A 19,806-nucleotide genomic window follows, 5' to 3' on the forward strand; every position below is an offset into this window, starting at 1 on the left:
ACCGGTTATTGAGCTTTTAACCGGACCGGATTGGCCTCCGGTTCCCGGTTGAACCGGTCGGACCGGACGGTCCGGTCCGGTTTTTAAAACAGTGTGTATATCTAATGTACTATATGTATTAACAATAGCAACAGAGTAAAGTTATTCGGCCAAAAGCATTCCATTACTTTATTGTTTTATATTCTATTACTTTATTGTTTTATGGTATCAGAGCTTTAAAAGACCCACAACATGGCAGAATCAACATCATCCACCTCAACCACTACCTTACCAACTACGCCTAACACAAACCCATCCACCTCGATCACTACTTCAGCAAACACATCAAACACCTTAACTTCATTCATCAATCCTCACAACATGGTCACTGTCAAACTCAACCGTGACAACTTTTTACTTTGGAAGGCATAGATCATTCCATATATGCGTGGTCAGAGAGTCTTCGGCTTCCTTGATGGTACAATCACACCACCACCACAAGTGATTCCCAATCCTGACACGACATCAACCATTAATTCAATCGGAAATCTAGAATTTCTTACCTGGGTTTAACAAGACCAACTTATAATGAGCACTTTGCTGTCCTCATTGACTGAAGGAGTTCTTACTCAGGTTGTGGGCTGCACCACCTCACGAGAACTCTGGATGGCTCTAGAATGAATGTTCACTTCGCAATCTCGAGCCCGAATCATGCAGATCCACTATCAGCTTACTACGGCAAAGAAAGGTGGATCCTCGATCTCCAATTACTTTCAAAAGTTCAAGGGTTTAGCCGATACCCTTGCCACTGCTGGACAGCCTCTTAACAATTTTGAAATCGTTTCATATCTTCTTGCGGGTTTGGGTCCTGAGTATGACCCTTTTGTTACATCTATCACCACCCGTGTCGATCATCTTTCCATTGACGAGCTCTATGGTCATCTCCTTGCACATGAGAACCATCTTGAGTAGCACCACAATGTAGTTGCAGAAGCTTTTCCTTCGGCAAATCTAGCTTCAAAATCCTAGCCAAGTCGTGGCCGTGGTTCGCAAGGGTCACCTCCTTCATTTGGTGGACGAAACAACTCTGCCTCTTCTCATGGGCATCGTGGTCGTGGACGTGGTGGTCGTACCACATCCGATCCCTCCACTGGGCCTCATCCTTCTGGGCCTTCCTTTAGAACAACTAGGCCCACATGTCAAGTGTGCAACAAAATGGGTTACACAGCCCTCCAATGCTATAACCGGTTCAACCATGCCTATCATGGTGAAAGCCCAAGCTCCCAACTTGCTGCCTTTGTTGCTGGTTCCCCATCTTTTGCTGACTATAATTGGTACCCAGACACTAGAGCAACCAATCACCTCACCTCGGACTTAAGCAATCTCAACCTCCAATCTGAGGAGTATGTTGGTACTGATCAAATTCACGTTGGTAATGGGGCAGGTTTGGCCATCACCCACATTGGTTCCTCTTCCCTTCCTTCCTCTTTTAAATCATTTATTTTAGAAAACGTTCTGCACGTTCCTCACATCACAAAAAATTTAATTTCAGTTATTCAATTCACTAAAGATAATGATTGTTTTCTTGAATTTCATCCAAACTTTTTTTGTATTAAGGATCGAGCTTCGGGACCATCCTCCATTGTGGGCCGAGTAAAGTTGGACTCTACTCCTTTTTCCCATCTTCTTCCAGACATCATAAATGTGTTGCTTTTGTTGGAGAACATGCATCCCTCATTGCTTGGCATGGTCGCCTTGGACACCCTGCCTTCTGCACTGTTCGTCAAGTTATTTCAAAGTTTTAGCTTCTCTTTGTTGCAAATAAAACATCTGATATATGCTCTGCTTGTCAACAGGGCAAAAGTCACCAGCTTCCTTTCACTACTACCAATTATAGGTCTAAGTTGCCTTTGGATTTATTGTTTGCTGATGTATGGGGTCCTTCCCCTATTGCTTCAATAAATGGTACACGTTACTATGTTAGTTTTGTTGATGATTTCAGTCGTTATACATGGCTCTTTCCCAGTTCTTCTAAATTTGATGTGTTTCGCATATTTTCACAATTTCATATCCATATTGAACGATTTTTTGAGAGGAAAATTAAGGCCATTTCAAACTGATTGGGGTGGTGAGTTTCAAAAATTAAATCCTTTACTTGCAAAATTGGGCATTTCTCATAAAATCTCTTGTCCTCACACTCATCAACAAAATGGATCAGTAAAAAGAAAACATCGTCATGTTGTTGAAACAGGTTTCACACTATTGAGTCATTCATCACTACCTCATCATTTTTGGGTTGATGCATTTGAAACAGAATGTTATTTGATAAATTGTTTACCTACACCTGTTTTGAACAACAAATCTCCCTTTGAACTCCTATTCCAAAGGACTCTTGATTACTCATTTTTGAAAATTTTTGGGTGTGCTTGTTGGCCACTTCTACGGCCTTACAATCGTAACAAAATTCAATTTCGTTCTGCCCAATGCATTTTTTTAGGCTATAGCTCTTCTCATCATGGGTACAAATGCTATCATCTCCCATCTGGCAAAATCTATGTTTCTCGTAATGTGGTCTTTGATGAAAACTTATTTCCATATGCTACTAACTCTGTTCCTGCAGCTTCCTCACAATCATCTCCATCACAATCATCTCCATAGGTTGCATATCTCCCTTCCTCTCTGCCTTCCATCCTTGGGTCCTCACTTGCTCCACAGTCAACCGCTACTTCATCAGTATCAAGATCTCCTCCTACACCACCCAGTTCAAGTTCTTCACCCACCACGCAACAACTGCCTCTAGCTGACTCCAATCCACAGGCTCCACCTGCACCACCACAAAATATTCATCCCATGCAAACATGATCCAAATCCAGCATCTTCAAACCCAAGCACCCTTCAGATGGTACTGTTCAATATCCTTTACCTCAAGCTTTACTTACCTCTTCCTCACCCACAAATACTAAACCCACATCCTTCCCTGCTACTTCCAAGCATGTTGAATGGCGTAAAGCCATGAATGTTGAATTTGATGCTCTCCTTCGCAATGACACCTAGACTCTAGTTGCTCCTTCTCCCACTATGAATATTGTGGGTTGCAAGTGGGTATTTCGCATCAAAAGAAATGCTGATGGCTCAATTGACAGGTATAAAGCTTGTCTAGTCGCCAAAGGTTTTCACCAACAACCTAGGGTTGACTTCGGCGAAACTTATAGTCCCGTGGTGAAGCCTACTACAATTCGCATTGTTCTTTCTATAGCTATCTCCTTTGGGTGGACTATACGTCAACTTGATGTTCAAAATGCATTTCTTCATGGCTTCCTCTCTGAAGATGTGTACATGGCTCAACCACCTGGCTTCATACATCCATCCTATCCTCATCATGTGTGTAAACTCCAAAAGGCACTTTATGGCTTGAAACAGGCCCCTAGAGCATGGTTTTGCCGCCTCAGTAACAAGCTTTTTGAGATGGGCTTCATGGGTTCTAAGTCTGACTCTTCTCTCTTCATTTCCAAATCTACCAACCTCATCATCTATGTTTTGGTTTATGTTGATGACATCATTGTTGCTGGCTCTGATTCACATGCCATCCATCGTCTTATCAACTGCCTTCAATTGGATTTTGCAATCAAGGATTTGGGACCATTACATTTCTTTTCGAGCATTGAAGCTGTTCCTGTTCCAAATGGTCTCTTCCTTACACAACGTAGATATATCATGGATCTCTTGAGTTGCACAAAGATGACTTATGCCAAGCCTATCTCATCTCCTATGTCCTCTGCTCCTGCTCTCTCTGCCTTTCATGGTGATTCATTGCCCGATCCTACTGAGTATCGGAGTACAGTGGGTGCTTTGCAATATCTCTCTCTGATCAAACCTGACATTTCCTTTGCAGTTAATAAGGTTTGTCAGTTTATGCATCATCCCACCAATATCCATTGGCAGGTTGTCAAGTGTATACTACGCTATCTCAAGCACACTATTTCTCATGGTCTCCTTTTCACAAAGAGCACATCATCCTTGGTGGAAGCCTACTCTGATGCTGACTGGGTTGGCTACCCTGATGACAGAAAATCAACAGGTGGCTACTGTGTATTTCTTGGCTCCAATCTTATCTCGTGGAGCTCTTGCAAACAGGCAACTGTGTCACGCTCAAGTACAGAATTAGAATATCACTCCTTGGCCACCACTACTGCTGAACTTCTATGGCTGCAATCTCTTTTATGGGAACTTGGCTTCTTTCTTCCTCGCCCACCTATTCTGTGGTGTGACAACATTGGAGCCACCTACCTCACTGCAAATCTTGCCTTTCATGCCCGTACAAAACACTTCAAAATTGAATTTCACTTTGTTCGAGACCATGTTGCTACTCGATGTCTTAATATACGATATCGCTCCACTAAGGATCAAGTTGTTGACATCTTCACTAAACCGTTGATTTCTCATCACTTTGAGCTACTCCGTGACAAACTCAACGTTCACTTTACTCTGTTTCGTTTGTAGGGGCATATTGGAACAGTAGGTGAAGATAATGATAAACATTCAAATCAGCCTTATCAAGCTAACAAGCTGCACCACACTGAGAGATAATAGGGATAGAAACTCACTTCAAAGTCAATACTTGTACTCTATCTGATCTAGTCAAATTCTTATCAACTCAAGTCATGTATATCTAATGTACTATATATATATATTAACAATAGCAACAGAGGAAAGTTATTCGGCCAAAAGCATTCCATTACTTTATTGTTTTATATTCTATCACTTTATTGTTTTACACCCCAATGATGATATCTTGTTGGAGACAATTTCATACTAGTGTTATTCTTACTATCTACCATGTGCACTCAAACAATCACTCTCATATTCATAAATTGGATTCTCAGACAAACCCAATATCTCAATTGGTTCAAAGTACTTTGAATCATCCTCCTCCTCCTTAACATTAAAACTCTCCAATGTACCACCAATCAAACTACCATATATGCCAGAATTCTTAGGATAATTAAGTTGAAGAACAACATTAGGAAAACCCTTCATACAACCAGAATCAAGTGATTATACTCTGATCCGATCATACACAATTTTCCAGTAGATTCTGACCAATACCCATTAAGCCAAATCTCTGTATCGGGTAGTTTACTGAACCCTCTTGGTCCATAAAACACAGGCCTGATCGACCAAATAGAGTACCTGAATGAGTTTATGATGAAAAAAGATGCTTTGACCTTGTGAACGCCATGGAAGGTGGTTAGTTGGGAATAGAAGGATTGGAAGGAGAGAATTTTCGGGGTTTGGTTGAAAATTTGGTTGCCCCCGGAGAAATAGCTGAGTTGGAAGCTGAGGGAGCGGGAGGAGGAGGAGGAGAAGTCGGGGAAGGATGACCGGGGGGGGGGGGGGGGGGGGGGGCCCTCAGGAACGACGTGGTTGCAGTGCTGGGCGTATGGGATTTCGGGTTTCAGATTTTGGCATAGTGGGATAACGGTAGCGGTAGCAAAGGTGGTGGTGGTGGGGATGTTGAGAACAATGAGAAGGAATAAGCAAAGGAAGGGAGTGAGTGAGGATTTCTGGTTTTTTGAAGGGTTTAGGCGAAGAAGAAGCCATTGGGGTTTTGTTGAACGTCAAAGGGTTGTTTTATTATACTATAGCCTATAGGTCTCTTCTCTCTTTGCAGAGTGCTTTTAGGTTAGTGTTATTTTATTCTTCTAAAAAAATAAAAAATTATTACTCCTATTTTTATTAGGTCTGGATCTTGTGTAGAGAGTTTTGAACAATCTGTTAGCTTAGGGATGAGCACTATCATCAAGTGTGTAAAATGTTAAATTTTTAGCATTTGACATGTCAAACAACAAAAAAATGTTAAAATTTTAACATTTGACACATTAAATACAAAAAAACAACGTTTATGAGGTGCTTCAAATTCTCTAGTACAATTGTATGGATAGAATTGTACTTGTAAGGGCACATTTTAGGTCCTTGACTCTAAGGATGAAAGGATTGAGGCCCAAAAAGCCCAACACAATGAATTTGTAGAGAGTAGACTTGAAACTAGACTTCAATGAGTTGGACAACAATCAGATTGGGTTAAAGATGACAAGAAAACCAAAATAAACAAGTTTTGCACAAAGAAAACCTTCCTCGGCAAAGTTTGAGGAGAGTAGTTCTTGTATATATTTCTCTTAGACTTGATTACAATTATAATTCTTAGTGCTACAGTTTTTTTTATGGATTCTCCGATGCCCCCTTTGTAATGGGGTCTTTCTTCCATATATTCTCCTGTTTTGCTTCATCTCCACCCTCCACGTGTAGGTCAAGTTGCCTGTCTTGATCCTTGTTCTATTAGCATCTTGTTGAAGTCTTTGGGGGTAGCTATAAGGCTGAATATATCACTATTCAGGTATCACCTCCACATTAATGCGGCTAGAGAGTTAGCTACAGAGCATTTAATGCGGTTGCAGCAGCTTTTTCTTAGATATTTCTTAGCTTTCTTTTGTCCTATTTCCTCCTGATGTTTATCCATACTAGTAGAATTTCCCGGAGTATTGCTCTTGATGGCAGGTCAGCTCCTCTGACCTTTACTCTATTAAGTCGAGGAGGCATTTCTCCTCGGATGGCCTTCCTAAACCCTCATGACCAAGATCCTTCCATAACTCACTGATTTGTACTTCTTTGCTAACATCTACATGTCCTCGGACTATTAAATGTTCTCGGATAAGGCCTATGCCCAATATACATTCCTAGGCATTTCATCCCTACAGTTCTGTAGTATGTTGTAAAATTAAATAACAATATTTTTTTTTCTATAAAATAATAGTGGTATTATAGCATGAGGCGTTTCAGATTAATTAACAATTTGTACGGTAAAATAGCTATAGTATAATTTTTTTATTGCTACAGTATAATAGCTGGGTTTTTTAAAAAAAAAAAAAAATATTTTAACGTGGTATAATGTTAAAGTGGAAGGTTTGATATATAGCATAAATGATGTGCTAAAATTGATAAAGTAGGTTTTGGTGTGGTAAAATGACATTTGGCATAGCATGTCTAAAGCAGCAGATTCTCCAAAAAAAAAAAAAAAAAAAAAAAAAAAAAATCTAAAGCGGATTTTTTTTCTATGTTTACATTGTACTTGCAATTGCAATGTAAATTTACATTGTAGACACATAAAATGTGTACAACATTTACTACTTTTGTGTGTTTATAATGTAAACATAGATTTTATTTTTGAGCCAAATATTTAGTTTTTTGTAAAAAAATGTTATTGAAAAATATTTACCCAAAGTTATTTTGTTATGTAGTCTCTTTTGGAAGTTCCAAATAAAATTAAGTTTAGTAAACTAGAGTTCTAAGCCTATAGCTTTCTCATGTGGATGGTCTAATTGATATTTTCAATTACGGTGAAGGTTATTTGCTTGAAACTCAAGTTTGCTAAACTCGATTTTTACTTGGAACTTAAGTTTAGCAAACTCGAGTTCTAAAAAAGGCTACATAACAAAATAACTTTGGATAGAAGCTTTTAAGTAATATATATATATGTGTGTGTGTGTGTGTGTGTGTGTGTGTGTGTGTGGTGTGTGTGTGTGTAGCGGGCAAAAAGTAAGTTGGCTTATGTTAGGCACAGACTCACTATTTATACAATCAGCCAAGATATATCTAAGCCCTACATTTGGAAGGTCAGGATTGGATTTCCCTAATACTTGTCCCATCAAGGCTTTACTAGAAGGCTTCTACATTGAGGTATGAGCTGGGTTGACATTGTTCATAAGTCATTTCCTCATTAATGTGGCCAATTAAGTAGGTGTAGAGTATTAAATGTGGAGGTGATAGATGCTTTACCCGTCCTCCTTCCTTTCTTCCCAACTTGGCGACAAATCTTCCTCCTCGCCCTCAATTTGCATCTGTTGGCTTTCAACCTTGGTTCTCAGCTTCGTAAGGGCATGTAGGCATCCTCGGCTTCCTTGGGCATTGTAGTCTTTCTGCACTTGCATAAGGTCGCTTGTATTTTCCCGAGGACACTCTGTTGGTGCTTTTCGAGGTTCACACTCCTGGCATTGCCCTTAATCTATCGGTATATATTCTTAGATCCTCCTCCCCCACAATAGCCCCCTAAAACATTGCTTCCTACCACTTTTTAGGGAAGGGGAGTTTTGGTCATTGAAGGGTGGATCTTTGGCATGTTTATGCTATGTTCCCACATGGGGGTGTCTTTTCAACTAACTTAGACATGCCTTTGACGCTTTAGAATCCATGATGCAGTAGTAAATGTTGTAGGCGACTCTCTGTTCCCCACGTTCTATGGTAAGATCACGATCCAACGGTCTCCATCTTCCCATTAAAGGGGGTGGGAAAATTGCCGCTCCCTTTTTGACCTCTATATAAAGGGGCAAACTGGGTGACTGCTCTCATTTTTACCTTAAAAATTAAAAAAAAAAAAAAAAAAAAAAAAAAAAAAAAAAAAAAAACCTCAGTCCCCCATCTAGATAACTCACCTGAGGAGCCCCCCTTCTTCTATTTTCTTGTTCATGATTCTTATTTTTGATCTCTTCTCCTTATTTCTTTATTTTCTTATAAATGGGTAGATTTTTTAGCTTAGTTGATACCCCCGAGCATAGGGAAGAGTTCAAAACGCAATATAGAATTCCTAGTAGTGTGGATACTGAGCATTGTCATTTAGAAGAATGGCATGAGAAAAGACCTACCAAGGTTGTAGTGATCCCTATGATAGCATTTATAGAGGGGGGGAATGAGGATTCCCATGGGTAGAGTAATTAGGGATTTTTTTTTAGTCTTTTCAGACTGTGTCCTACTTAATGTGCTCCTAACATGTTTAGGATATTGGGTAGTGTAGACGCAATAAATGATAAGATGGGTGTGAACCTCACCTATCACGTTGTAAATTAGGTTTATAGTTGTTAGAAACAATGAAGCGGGATACTATCTAAAAACTAGGGTCCCTGTTGTTAGGTTAATTTCTTGCCTCCCCGAGACGAACAAGGGCATGGACGAGGATTTTCTCGTCGTTTCGGGGGAGTGGCACGATGCACTACACTGCCCAACCAAAGATGGCACACTAGGTGGGGTGACTTAGGAATCCCTTTAAGATCTTATGTTTTTAGTTTCTAGGAATAGATATAGAAATACGTGTATATATATTTGTGGGGATAAGGGCCCGAATTATAGATTGGACCTTGGGCCTTGGTCGAGAACATGGGGTGATTCGAGGATGAATAAACAGTAGTAAAGGTGTTAGGTTTAGAGTCCCTTGACTAAGTTGCAAATGGAAAGGTTGGGGGAGGCAATCTGAGGAGGAATATATCCTTGGATAAGCCAAGCACAAATCAAATGTATATCATAATGTTCAAGGTGACCTTCCAAGAAGTTTCAGTGATAAAGATGTTCATCATGAACGTACATGAGAGGTGGAAGCTCCTAAAATATCTAAGGAGAAAGCTGCTACCACCACATTAAATGCTCTGCAGCTAACTCTTTGGCCGCATTAATGTGGAGGTGATACCTGAACAGTGGTTTTCAACCTTACAGCTTCTACCCAAAGACTTCAGGAAGGTGCTGATGGGACAAGTATCAAGCACCAACCATCTGGCCTACACGTGGAGGGTAAGGATGAAAGAGGAGCAGAGTATAAAAGAAGAAGGAGGCAATGGTTAAGGAGATCGAAAAATTGGGAAGAGAAAGCACTGTAACAGCTTAAACCACATTTGTAACCACTTCCAATCAATATATACTAGAACAGACCTCTTCCGATTGTGTCGAGAAAAAATTTACTTAGATAACTCCAGTCCATTTCTGTTTGATTATCTTTTAAAATCTATTCCAACTGTTATCCCATTCATTAGAGCCTAGTTTTCCAATCCACTTTCTACAAATTCATTGTATTGGGCTTATTAGGTTTGGATCCAATCATACTTTGGGTTTAGTGTCCAAAACATGTCCTCACAATTGGCGCTGTTTGTGGGAAATAACTTGTGTTATAGTGAGTGTAACGGTTAACTATGGTAGGCTCAGGTCTCCATCAGCAAGAGTCCACGGGGTCCCAACGACAAGATGATTTCCTTAATCTTGAACACAGGAGAGATCGAGGGGGTAGTGTGCATACTACACATACAAGTAGAAGCCACTCTCTAGTTGGAAGTCACATCTCTTAAGAGTAGAATAACAGATCCATGCAACTGAAAATTGACCATTTAAAGAAGAAATTGCGCCATGCACGGCGAAAGCACACCCCTTCCAACTCTAATGTTTCCTATGATGATGGAGAGGATGCTAGTTATAGATGAAGGTCAAGAACCCCACCTAGCGAGTCTTTCTCCTACAATGAGGAGCACCATCACAAACGTAGGTATAAGAGCCCGCCTTGCAAAGGCTTGGGAAATGACACTATGAGCAAGGCGTTAGACCAGATTTCCAAGCTGCCCTTCACGCACAAGATTGAAGGGGCAAGGCTTCCTCAGCGATTCAATTAGCCAACGATCACCATCTACAATGGTCGAACGGATCTTGTGGAGCACGTGAGCCATTTCAACTAGAGAATGGCCGTCCATTCCAAGAATGAAGCCTTGATGTGTAAGGTGTTCTCATCCAGTCTGGCACCTGTGGTGATGAGATGGTTTGATGGCTTGGGGGCAAGTTCCATAAATTTCTGTAAGGGGCTCACTCAAGCATTTGGTTCTCGTTTTATTACTTGTAGCAGGGTTCATCGACCCTTAAATTCCCTACTGTCCTTATCCATGCGAGAGGGGGAAACTCTGAAAAAATATTTGGACAGATACTGGGAAATGTTCAATGAGATAGATGGTGACTTTGATGACGTGACCATCAACACTTTCAAGGTTGGCCTCCCAGTCGAGCACAGTTTAAGGAAGTCTTTGATGGGAAAGCCTATCACCAATGTGCGCCAACTTATATTCGAGATTGACAAGTATAAAAGGGTTGAGGAAGACCTACAGCAGGGGAAAGGTAAGACTAAGGTTATCCCTCAAGAGAAGAGGGATTTTAGGTCGGATTAGTACAATAACAATCGACCTCGGAGAGACTTTGCTGGGCAGCTAGGGCCTGCTAATACTCAGGTGGTTAATGTGGTGTTCCGAGAATTGGTGCACCAGGTCCTGGAGAAGATTAAGAATGAGACATTCTTCAAATGGCCAAATAAGATGGCAGGAAACCCCTTGAGATGCAATCAGAGCCTTTATTGCTAGTACCACCAGGACTAGAGGCACACCACAGAGGACTATAGAAATTTGTGGGATCATTTGGACCAGCTAGTCCGAGAAGGAAAATTGAAGCAGTTTTTGCATCATTCTAGTGGTTAGTAAGTCCAAGAAAATTCAAAACCCTGGAGAGATGCTTCTTCAAGACCTCCCTTGGGCACGATAAATGTCATCTTTGCTGCTCCAGGGAGGAACGGTTCTTATCCCTCCAGAGTGATGTCTGTGGCTTGGCTATCCACCGAGGACTCTAATTTGGAGCTGAATAGGGCTAGAGTGGATTTCCAACCGACATTAAGTTTTTCAGACGAGGACAAGATTGGAACCATTCAGCCGCACGATGATGCTTTGGTGGTCACGCTTAGGATTGGGGGGTATGATGTGAAGAGGGTGATGGTGGACCAAGGCAGTGGCGTTGAGATTATGTACCCCGACTTGTACAAGGGGCTAAACTTGAGACCCGATGACTTAACAGTCTCCTTTGGTGAGTTTTGATGGAAAAGTTGTCGTTCAGAGGGGTTAGATTAGACTACCCATGCAGGTTGGTTCGGAAGTGGTGGAGGTGGACTTCATCGTGGTGGATGTTTATTCCCCTTACATTGCCATTGTGGCCAAGTCATGGCTTCATGCTCTAGGAGTTGGCTCTTCTACTCTGCACCAGAAAGTGAAATATCCGTCGAGGGGTTAGATTAAAGAGATTGTTGAGAGTCAGTCCACAACTAGGCAGTGCTTGGTGGCTACCATCTTACATCAGCTCGAAGCTAAGTCCTCGGCCTTTGTTGAAAGGGGCTTATAGCAATCAAAAGCTCCGGTGTTGCCTATCAACGGATCAGCTGAGGAGGTAAAATGTGAAACTGTTGTTGTTGGTGATGATCCGGAGAATTTCTTTCAGATTGGAGCTTAGCTACCTTCTCAAGAGAAGGAAGAGCTAATAGAGTTTCTTAGGAGAAATGTTGATTTGTTCACATGGAACGCTTATGAAGCCCTAGAGGTGGATTCGAGCTTCATTTGCCATCATTCAAATGTTAATCCATCTGTCACCCCTAAGAAGCAACCACCGCGGCACTTATCCAAGGATCATTCTGATGCTGTCAAAAACGAGGTGATGAAGCTTAAGTAGGTAGGGGCTATCAAGGAGGTATTCTATCCTGAGTGGCTGGCCAATACTGTAGTGGTAAAGAAGAAGAGTGGAAAGTGGTGAGTGTGTGTGGACTTCACATATCTAAATAAGGCTTGCCCAAAGGATCCCTTCCCTATGCCTAGGATAGACTAGTTGGTGGATGCAACTATAGGCCATCCTCGGATGAGCTCTTAGATGCCTTTCAAGGATACCACCAGGTACCACTATTCTTGGGCAATCAGGAAAAAACAGCTTTTGTCACTCCCACTGGAAACTACCACTACAAAGTGATACCCTTTGGTTTGAAAAATGCAGGGTCTACCTATCAAAGGATGATGACTAGGATATTTGAACCACAGTTGGGCAAGAGTATTGAGATCTATATAGATGATATGGTGGTGAAGAGTAAGGTGGTGTCTAAGCATGTAGGAGACCTTTGGAACATTTTTGAAATTCTGAGGAAACACAAGTTGCGCCTTAATGCTTCCAAATGCTCTTTTAGTGTGGGGCCAGGCAAGTTTTTGGGCTACATGGTAACTCACTAAGGAATTGAGGTTAACCCCGATCAGATTAAGGCAATTTACAATTTACAACCACCTCGGAATCCTAAGGAAGTCTAGAAGCTAATCGAAATGATTGCTGCCTTGAACCGGTTTATCTCTTGGTCAGCGGATAGATGTAAACCTTTCTTTCTATTGATGAATAAGTGGAAGGGATTTGAGTGGACCGAGGAGTGTGCTTTGGCCTTCTAGCGGCTTAAGGAATATCTCTCTCAACCGCCTAATATGTCCAATCTTGAGGTGAATGAGGTCTTGTTTGCTTATATTGCTGTGGCCCCTCATGCTGTAAGCTTGGTGTTGATATGAGTTGATAGTGGCATACAAAGGCTAGTTTATTATGTAAGCAACTCACTACATGAAGCTGAGGTCCGTTATCTACTAGTGGAGAAGGCCATTTTGGCAATGGTGCATGCTACACGCAAACTCCCCCATTACTTCCAGGCACACAAAGTTGTTATCCTAACTCAGCTTCCACTCAAAACTCTGCTCCAAAGTATTGATTACACAGGGAGGATTGATAAATGGGGCATAATCCTAGGAGTTTTTAACATCAAATACATGCCTCATACCTTTGTCAAGGGTTAAGTCCTCACAGATTTGGTAGTCGAGTTTACTGAATCACCATTGGAAGTAGAAGCAGAGAAGCGAGGCATGGATGGAAAATTAGTTGGCATGATCTCCCTACAAGATCTTTTATCCTAGAGAGTATACGTTGATGGTGTAGCAAATCAGAGGGGATCAAGAGTGGGGCGCAACTTGTGAGTTGGAAGTCAGGGATGTGAGAATGCAAGAATATTTAAGTCAGGTTAAGCACTTGCAGTCAAGGTTTGAATCTTTTAGTTTGTTACATATCCATAGAAGTGACACACATGCAGATTCATTGGCTAATCTTGCCACCTCCTCGACACAAGATTTGCCTCGGGTCATACTTGTTGAGGACTTGTGCAAGCCTACTGTGGTGAAAAAAGATATGGTCTAGATTCATCAAATCAGGGTAAGGCCAAGTTGGATGGATCCTATAGTGCTGTTCCTTAAAGAGGATATCTTACCTGAGGAAAGATCAGAAGCTGAAAAGGTATGATGAAAGGCTTATCGGTTTTGGTTGTTTGAGGACCAAAAATTGTCTAAGCGCTCCTTTTCTAGGCCATACTTGCTATGCATACATCCTGAAACATCAGACCTACTCCTTGGGGAGCTACATGAAGGGATTTGTGGGAGCCATACAGGAGGCAGATCTTTGTCTCATCGAGCTCTCACTTAGGGATAATGGTGGCCGGGCATGCAAAAGGAAGCACAAGAATATGTGAAGAAGTGTGACCAATGCCAAGGATTTGCACCAAACATCCACCAACCGGGAGGAGTCCTTAATCCTCTATCCAGCCTTTGGCCATTCGCTTAATGGGGCTTGGATATTGTAGGTCTTTTTCCTAAGGCTATAGGGAATAAGAGGTACCTGCTAGTCGGCACAGATTACTTCACCAAGTGGGTCGAAGTTGAACCATTGGCTAACATCAGGGACGTGGATGCCAAGAGATTTGTTTGGAAGAATATTGTAACCCAATTTGGGGTCCTTCATACCCTTATCTCGAACAATGGCCTGTAGTTTGATAGCAAGGCCTTCAGGAGGTACTGTTGTGACCTAGGAATTACAAATAGATATTCCACCCCCGCTTACCCCCAAGGGAATGGACAGGCCGAGGCTGTCAATAAGGTCATAGTGAACAGACTTAAGAAGAGGTTAGGTGATGCAAGGGAAAATGGGTGGAAGAGTTGTCACATGTCCTTTGGACATATCGGACTACGCCTCACAAGTTAACAGGAGAGACACCATTTTCAATGACGTATGGGATCGAGGTTGTTATTCCTTTGGAGATCGGATTCCCAACACTGAGGACGAGTTCTTTCACTCTGAGCAACAATGATGAGCTATTAGGGAAGAGCCTAGACTTAATTGAGGAGTGAAGAGAACACACAACGGTCCAATTGACCTATTATCAACATAAGCTCAAGCAAGGGTATGATGTCAACGTGAAGCTGAGACCACTAGCACCAGGAGATTTGGTGTTAAGAAATGTTTTGGATACTGCTAAGAACCCAGCTTGGGGAAAGTTGGGGCCTAAATAGGAAGGACCGTATCGCATCACTTTAGTGGCAGGCATAGGTGCATATTATCTGGAAGATCTAGATGAAGATACTGTACACTGTTCCTGGAATATAAACAACTTGAGAAGATATTATTATTAATGAAAGCAGTCTTTGCCATAATTTTGGTTTATCATATTATTTGTCATGTGTTCTACTATTTGTTGAATATCAAACAAAACCTTAGCTATGCCTAGCTCCCCAGACCACATGTTTTGGGAAAATTAATACTTAATGACATCTATCCAAGTATTAAACAGAACCTTAGACATGCTTGGCTCCTCGGACCACAGGCTTTAAGAAAATTAATACTTAACGACATCTATCCAAGTATTAAACAGAACCTTAGACATGCCTAGCTCCCCGAAACACAGGCTTTGGGAAAATTAATACTTAACGACATCTATCCAAGTATTAAACAGAACCTTAGACATGCTTGGCTCCCTGGATCACATGCTTTGGAAAAATTAATACTTAATGACATCTATCCAAGTATTAAACAGAACCTTAGACATGTCTGGCTTCCTGGACCACATGCTTTGGGAAAATTAATACTTAATGACATCTATCCAAGTATTAAACAGAACCTTAGACATGTTTGGCTCCTCGGACCACATGCTTTGGGAAAATTAATACTTAATGACATCTATTTATTCTTTCTAAGTATTAAACAAAATCTTAGTCATGCCTAGCTCCTCGGACCACATGCTTTGGGAAAATTAATACTTAATGACTTCTATTTATTCTTTCTAAGTATTAAATAGAACCTTAGTCATGCTTGGCTCCTCAGACCACATGTTTTAGGAAAATTAATACTTAATGACTTCTATTTATTCTTTCTAAGTATTAAACAGAACCTTAGTCATGCTTGACTCCTCGGACCACATGCTTTGGGTAAATTAACACTCAATGACATCTATTCATTTTGTGTAAGAGTCCAACAAAAACTCGGACGTATCTGGCTTTTCAAACCCCAGGCCTAGAATAAGTCAACATAATTTATTTATTGTTCTAAGTGTCAAAGCAGATCCTTGGTCAAACCCAATTCCTCGAATCATTAGCTTTGAGTAAGTCGATTCTCTTGGGATATTTATCTAAGTGTTGAACAAGATAAGGGTTGTCTGCCCTGTTTATTTTTTACAATATATGTTATTCATCTCCATAAGATTCAGCCTTCCTTACAGAAGACCCAACTCTAAGTAAAAGTATGTGATAATTCTCTTTATTGCTGGCACTTTTTTAATTTATTTGAGTTAGCAGTAATATACTACTATTAGGTTTTGTTAAAATATGAGTAATAATGATCCAATACTGATAACAACCTTATCTGTCTTAAGTAAATAACTACATCAATAAAAGGATTCATTAAATAAAAGGTGAAGTCTTTACATTGGTTGAAAGAAAAGTGCATAATAAACAATGGCTAGCTGCCATAACAAAAAGAAGTACAGAAATACAAAAATCCTAGAGCTATGCTTAAACACGAGGAGGGTCACCCCTGGTAGCAGCTTCATTGGCCTTGAGGTTAGCTCCCTTGGCCTTGGTATCAGCTTCCTTGGCCTTGGCAGCAGCTCCTTTGGCTTTGGGATCTGTACCTTCGGATGGGAGGGCAACTTCTTTATCTTTGGCTTTTGGCAGGGTTTTAGTCTCCTTATCCTTGCCCTTATCCTCAGGCTAGGGCCCCCCCTAACCAGCCTCCTTGCCACCAACTACCTTAGGTGGAGGGAGAGAGGTCTGAGTGGTAGAAGGCTGTTCCAAAGGGGGAAAGGCAAGAACAGTGGGAGAAAGGGAGCATAATTGGAGCCTCTCGGATATCCTCTAGGTAGTAAACATTCTCGGCTAGCCTCCACTCAGAAGTGGTAGAAACTTCTGCATGGTTGAGCGCCTCAGCCCACACCTCGTTGCAGTAGTCCCTGCACACCACTGTCAACTCTTTTGCCAGCCGTGCCTCCGTTTCCTGCACCCCTTGTTCATAGGATGCCATCTCCGTGGCTTCAGAAACTTCCTTGACCACCCGAGCTGATTCTCTGGCCTTTTTCAGCTCGACCTTGAGATCTAGGACCAGCTATCTCTGGGTGGCTAGCTCTATTTCAGTAATATGAAGTTTCTGGCATTGATCCTCGGCCTACCTCTTAACGGTCTTCAGACCCACCTAGGCACTCAGACGTGCTCTTCCCTCTTCAATTAGCTTGCTTTCAAGCTCCTTATTTTTCTGCTCAGACGCGCCCAAGGCCTTGTTGGTCTCAGCGTGGAGGTTGGCCTCTAGCCTGGCTTTGTTCCGGGTGTCATTGACCCATTCCTCAACCACGAAAACTTTGTAGATAGCCTACACAAAAGCAACAAGGAGATGTGTTAGAGATAAAATAAAGGAGTAGGAAAAGAAACAAGTGAAGCGTGCCTAGGAGCTCACCATGGCTAGGTCCCTTTTTAGGGACAAGAAGAGCTCGGGCTACCTTACTTTCTTCAAGGCGTCCATGTCTTTGGGAAGTAGTAGGGGGGCTCTAAAGCCTCGGCCACATGATAGGCATAGCCTCTCTGGAATTCCCTGATGGAAGAATTTCAGGGTAATGCCATGCCATCCAGTTCCAACTTGGGGTTCCAAACCGAATGGCGCACATTGGCCAAATGCTTGGCCTCCCTACTCTCCACCAAAGTGTCCCGTGCTCTATCTTTGGTCAGCTTCTGCTGCTTCCAACCCTTTGGTAGGACAATCTCCCCCTCCTTGATATCCTTCTCTTTCCTTTTCTTCTTTTGCAAGTTCAGGTTAGGGTGTAGGCTGAGTAAAGAAGGAAGAGGGGGTAGGGGTAGACTGGGGGGAAATTGAGTCTTTGGGGCTTCCTTGGATGAGGAGCCCTTCTTCCTCTCGGCGAGGATATCTTCCAGGCCTCTCCTAGTGTTTAGGGCCATGTCCTCTTCCTCCTCAAAACTTCTATCCACCTAGGTGATTAAAAGTCTGGGAGAGTGGGCCGCCGAGGATTTATCAAATTTCGCCTCCAAATCTAAGAGCTCCACAAGCCTTTCTGGCATCTCTCCTTCTTCTTCAAGGTGAAATTGGTCAATCTCAGCTTAAGGGATAGACGTGAGGAGGCTGTTTCCTCCCTCGGGGCAGCTACTTCACGGGGAGAGCGTTGAAGTGGTAGTTTAATTGGTGGAAGATCTCTCCGAGCCAAAAAGCCAGGCATAGAAACGTCTATGCGGGCTAGCCTGGGGTCACCGACTCTTATTGCTTGGCCCACGTCCTGAAATGCTCTTGACAGAGGCTCGTAGTTGAGTATCAAGTGGATGGCTCGCAGCTACCCATCTTCACTTATAAATATCTCTGACCTTAGCAGCTTGTTGAGATCTGGAATGTTAACCAGGCTGAGTCTTGGGGCAATGTGCCTTTTATCTGGAAAAACATCCGAGGAGGAAATCATGCTTAGATCAATGAAATTTATCATTAGAGGAAGGCAAAGTGTTAAAGGTGAAAGGAAGTAAAGCTAAAGGGTTAAATTCCCTACCGAGGGACTAATCCTAGGTTACCCCACCTGGCTCTCCCTCTCGAGTTGAGCAATGAAGACCGTCGTGCCACTCCTCGGAGACGATCAGGTAATCATCCTTCAGGCCCTTGTTGGACTTAGGAAGACATGATACTAGTCTAACAATTTCAGACCGGGACTTGAGATAAAATCCCGCGCCGGAAAGGGAATGACACTCATACAGGTGAACAACATCGTGCCATGTGAGCCCTAAGTTCATCTGCTCATTCAGAGCATCTACACTCCCTAAAACTTTAAACAAGTTGGGAGCACACTGGTGGGGACACAGTCTGTGGTTGATTAGATAATCTCTGGTTTCCCTACCCATAGGAAATGTCATTCCTCCCTCTATGAAGACGATCATAGGAATGACAACTTCACCTTCTTTTCTATCTGAAAGAATTTGGTCTGGGGCACAATATTGTAGGGCTACTCCCTGCAGAATGTGGTACTTAGCCCTAAAACCCTCCATACCGGCCTCAGAATCTACAAGGTGCTTGAACCTACCCATCTAAGAAAATTAAGGGGATGTGAAAGAAATTTTTAAAAGAAGGAAGCAAAAAATAGAAGGCCGAGGAGCTTGGCTGAGGAGAAAAAAGCTTAAAGAAGTAGAAACTTACAAGAACAAGTACGTGTGTTAGTCCTTGAACCTTTAAAAGATTCAAAGATTTCTTAAGAAAAGGGGTGGGGAGATTTAGGAACTTAGAAAGCCTTGAAGATCTGAGTGTTTAGGATCTCTGGAAAGCTTGAAGACTTATGAAATAAGGGAAAATGATTTCCCCAAGTACCTTATATAGGAGGCGAAATTGAGTAGGAGTTGTCCCGCTCAAAATTCAAGAAGAAATGTCTACTGTAGGATCTGTGCCTCACCGTTTGATGCGGGGAATAAAGCGCCGCTTGGAGCAATTTATGACACATCGTGGACTCCAAAGCGTTAGTAACAATTATGGGGCGCATGAAACAGTACTCCCACATGTGTAAATTAAAGGAGTAAATGGTTATAACTCCTATGAAATCAAGACCCCACCTTTTCTCCTCGACTAAGAGAAGAAAAAACCAGAGTTGTACTCCCACATGTGTAAATTAAAGGAGTAAATGGTTATAACTCCTATGAAATCAAGACCCCACCTTTTCTCCTCGACTAAGAGAAGAAAAAACCGGAGTTTTTAGGGGCTATTGTGGGGATAAGGGCCCAAATTATAGATTGGGCCTTGGGCCTTGGCCAAGAACTTGGGGTGATCTGAGGATGAATAAATAGTAGTGAGGGT

At 42.0% G+C, this 19,806-nt stretch overlaps 1 non-coding gene across 1 annotated transcript; it reads left to right on the forward strand.

Annotated features, from left to right (window-relative positions):
• Nucleotides 1-798: 798 nt before the first annotated feature.
• On the forward strand, nt 799-937 carry LOC126732022 (small nucleolar RNA Z247). The gene has a single exon (XR_007659213.1). It is a non-coding gene; the product is annotated as a small nucleolar RNA Z247 (small nucleolar RNA).
• The last annotated feature ends 18,869 nt before the right edge of the window (nt 938-19,806 follow it).

Source organism: Quercus robur, chromosome 5, assembly GCF_932294415.1.
Source record: "Quercus robur chromosome 5, dhQueRobu3.1, whole genome shotgun sequence".
NCBI lineage: Eukaryota > Viridiplantae > Streptophyta > Magnoliopsida > Fagales > Fagaceae > Quercus > Quercus robur.